Raw genomic sequence first — 4520 nt, forward strand, 5'->3', positions numbered from 1 at the left:
CCCGAGGACCCCAGCATTTTGTTCATGTCCTGCTCTGAGATCTTTGGGAGGGAATGTGACTATATGACTGTCAGCCAGTTGTTACATTTCATCCCAGGGGCAATGGAAACGATGCCTGAATGCCATGCCTCTATGTGCTGTGTCGGAGACGCCTGTATGTGACTAACATCAGGGAATTTTTCAGTACAAGGGAGGCTGGTGTTTTCCATTCCTTTCTATTCTGTGCTGCTCCTTTTATGTATTTATCTCACTTCTCATAGTACATCCTATATGGTAAGAATTTTTATTCCCATTTTTACAGTTAGGGAAACTGAGGTGCAGGCAAAAATGCTAAAAAGTGGTAGAGAGGGAATGTGAACCTAGGCTGACCTGACCTGGAAGCCCCCCTCTTTCCGGTGCCTCTTCAGTTACAGAGCCTCCTCTAAAGAAACACGGGACAGACTAAGATGCTTCTCTCCTCTCCATTGCTTTGAAAAATATGATCAAGCCAGGCACCTGTCATTTCAGCACTTTGGGAAGCTGAAGCAGGTGGATTGCTTGAGCCCAGGAGTTCAAAACCCACCTGGGCAACAAACTGATACCCCATCTCTACAAACAAACAAACAAACAAATAAATATATATATATATTGTCAGGCAGGGTGGTGGGTGCCTATAGATCCAGCTACTCAGGAGGCTGAGGTGGGAGGATCACTTGATCCCAGGAGGTGGAGGTCACAGTGAGCCAAAATCATGCCAGGGTGAGTGACAGAATGGGACCCTGTCTCAAAAAAAAGAATAATAATAAATATGATCAGCTGGGTGTGGGGGCACATGCCTGTAGTCCAAGCTACTGGGGAGGCTGAAGTAAGAGATTCACTTCAGCCCAGGAGTTCGAGGCCAACCTGGGCAACATAGTGAGGCGCTGTCTCTAAAAAAAAAAAAAAAAAGAAAGAAAGAATAAAAGGAGAAGGAGGAAGAAAAAGCTTTATAGCTAAGACAGATGTTAGTCATGTGTATCTGTGATGAGCTGTGATGACAAGGTCTGCTTGTTCTGGATGTCATTTTTTGGTGAGTATTGTTCAGGGGAGAAAGAGGTGTTGGTGGCACGAGGATTCAATGCAGACGGACCAATGTTTAATGGGGCTGAGGACACAGATATGGAAGACAGGGTCCCCTGAGGTGCTCCTTGACACTTGACACACAGACACAGCCTGGGGGACTTAGTTGTTGCCAAGCCAGCTCTTGGTGTGACGTGAGGTGCAGGAGTTGGGACGGACGGCTGCCGCGGACCCACCACCCCAGGACGGCCGGGCGCCTCTGGCAGATTGTCTATGGTTACTGATTGTCATGGCCAAGCTCAAACTGGGTCCGACAGGAGATGTGACTGGCCCATTTTGCTTCTTTTATCTGAGCCCGCACCTTTCCTCAGATTTTTAAGAGACTTTTTCTTTATGCTTATTTCCTTTTTCTCTGTACTGATACACTAACTCGGACTTCTGGCTTTTATTGGGCCAAGGTCCCACCAACCTGGGTGCTCAGCCTCACTTGGTAAAGAAAGAAAAGTATCTGAGAAACGTTCCCTACGGGCTGACTTCACCCCAAACAGTCACTCAGTGCTGAGCCTCACTTCCCAGGGACACACCCCTAGAAGGCATCTCCTGGCCTCTGGGTCTGTTACCGCAGAGAGTGCTGGAGCAGGTGTGGTTGGGTGACCAGCAAGCTGGGTTTCAGTCTCTTTCCAGGCCCAGGGAATGATCGGAATTGGAGAGGCTTGGCTTTTAGCCTCCTATTAGAGAGGAGAAAGACTTCAAAAACTCAACAGCTGCTAAGGCATTTTACATCAGCAAAGTCCTGCAAAGCCTGCAAATGAAGGCTGCCTTGGCGCCTTTCATTCTAAGGACAGAGAAGGCAAATTCCACGGCCACTTTCTGCAGAGCAGCGACTAGGCTCCTTTTTACTTCCAGGGGGAGGACGGCAGATTCATTTGCTTTCTGTTGCTGAGAATGCTATCAAAACAAATCTTCCTTTTAGCTGCAACCTTTCAAAAGCGTCTTAAGAATAGAACCCCAAAACATCTCCAGGCTTGTGTAGGCATTCTAGTTTTTTCGTGGTTGGTGTTTTTTTTTTTTTTAATGGTGCCAGTTTCAGCGGAAACAGTTCAATTTGTTTCCATTTCCCACTGGACATGCAGCAGTATATTCTTGGGGGGCAAAAGCAAGGGGGCAGATTGAGAAAACCCAGTTCATGAGAAGTGTGTTGTTGTTTTAGCAAAGAGAGGAAATCGGTAAATAGCTCTCATGTCGAGGCAGCAGGAGGTCAGGACATGGACGACTTGCAGTTGGGGTTATGGACTCAGGGCTGAGCGGCCGGAAGGACAAGGGAGTTGCCTGGCTGCGGGGTCGAGGGAAGTAGAGGAAGATTCCGTCTCCTGATGGGAAGACCTGTCAGTAATTTGTGCCCACATTTAATCTACCACAGCTGGGAAGACTAATGAGAAGAAGGAGGTGACTGATCTAAGACCACACACACATCATGTATGTGTCAAGATCAGGGAATGGAGCCTGGGTGTCTCAGCTTCAGTCCTGTGTGGTCCTTTCTGTCCCCATGCAGCCTCTTTTGGAAGGAAAGACAGAAATGTGCGCCTAGGGAAAAGTGAAGGCCTTCACCAAAGCCCTGGATATAATGAGGTCAGTCACATCCCTGCCATCTCAAACCCCACCTGATTTGGTTTGGCTCTGTGTCCCCACCCAAATATCATCTTGAATTGTAGTTCCCATAATTCCCATGTGCTGTGGGAGGGACCCGGTGGGAGATAATTGAATCCCAGTCACTCGGTGATGCGCCTCTCCAGGTGCAGGCCTTCGGGAATGCCAGCCTTGAGTTGGGCTGTTCTGGCTCATTGTGTGGAGATGTCTCTGTACTCAGTGGTCAACGCAAACACAGTTGCTTTGAAGGAGGGCAATGGCGCCTTTCGCAGATGTAGGTAGGATACAGCTTGAAGTTGGGCTTTTCATCATTGAATAAAATCCTTTCCCTCTCAGATGGGAAGTTACAGTGCAGCAGCTGCTCCTCATACTTGGTATGAGGGAAACAGCATGATCTAGACTTGAACACGGCTCAGGCAACAGGAGCACCAGCTGCAGACCCCACTCACTCTCACTGTTGTTTGCAGCTTTGGGCAAGTCAAATAACTTGTCTGCTGGATCACGGTTTTTCCAACTGTGTAAGCATTTGCAGCTTTCTCGCAAATAAGTACTCTGCTTCCTTGCGTTTCAGAGTGGAGTCGGACTTCAGCATCACTGGGAGTTTGCTGGGAATGCTCAGTCTCAGCCCGGATTCCAGATCTACTACCGTGGAATCTGCGTAACCAGAGACCCAGTGCTGAGAGCACTGAGGTCTGAGAAGGACTGCTCTGTTCTCCCAGGTCACTGCGCCGGTCTTAGGTTTTTCTGCTCCTCTCTCTCAGCAGACACTTGAAACTACACCTAAAAGAAAAGGACAATGTGGGTCAGGCATGGTGGCTCATGCTTGTAATCCTAGCACTTTGGGAGGCCAAGGTAGGAGGATCGCTTGAGCCCAGGAGTTTGGGACAAGCCTGGGCAACATAGTGAGACCCTACCTCTACAAAAGAATGAAAGATTAGCTGGGAGTGGTGGTGTACACCTGTGGTCTCAGCTACTCCAGAGGCTGAAGTGGGAGAAGTGGGAGGATCGCTTGAGTCTAGGAGGTCAAGGCTGCAGTGAGCCATGATTGCACCACTGCACTTCAGCCTAGATGACAGAGTGAGACCCTGTCTCAAAAAAAAAGATAATCTATATATATGGTCAGGACTTGGGTAAGATCCTTAAGATGTTTTTGTATTCATCTGTAATACATCATTTTAAGAACTGCATGTTCTCTGAAACATTTTCTGATAGTCATTTGTGCACCCATCTATTGCCAGTGATTTCTCCTCTGACTAGAGGTGTGAGATGTTTTTCAAGCCCGCTATGAATGTCTGTTAAATTACCTTACCCATTAGATGTTTTTTTCCCCTGCTGTCTCTCACCAGGGGAACGCTGTGAAAAAGCTTTAGAACACTGCGCAAGCAATCACCCTTTCCAGCCACCTGTTTCTGCTGACAACTTTATGAATGGCTTCTTTACCAATCATTAGACAAAAACCATTCCATTCCGGAGAATGATGACACAGAAGATTAAGGGCTTTTTATAAAAGCACACATGTGGCCAGGCACAGTGGCTCATGCCTGTAATCCCAGCACCTCGGAGGCCAAGGCAGGTGAGTCACCTGATGTCAGGAGTTTGAGACCAGCCTGGTCAACATGGTGAAACCCTGTCTACTAAAAATACAAAAATTAGCTGGATGTGGTGGCAGGTGCCTGTAATCCCATCTGCTTAGAAGACTGAGGTCTGAGGCAGGAGAATCGCTTGAACCCAGGGGGCAGAGGTTGCAGTGAGCCAAGATTGTGCCATAGCACTTCAGCCTGGGGGACAAGAGCAAGACTTTGTCTCAAACACACACACACACACACACACACACA

Source organism: Sapajus apella, unplaced genomic scaffold, assembly GCF_009761245.1.
Source record: "Sapajus apella isolate SASKATOON/1434 unplaced genomic scaffold, GSC_monkey_1.0 scaffold2, whole genome shotgun sequence".
Classification (NCBI taxonomy): domain Eukaryota; kingdom Metazoa; phylum Chordata; class Mammalia; order Primates; family Cebidae; genus Sapajus; species Sapajus apella.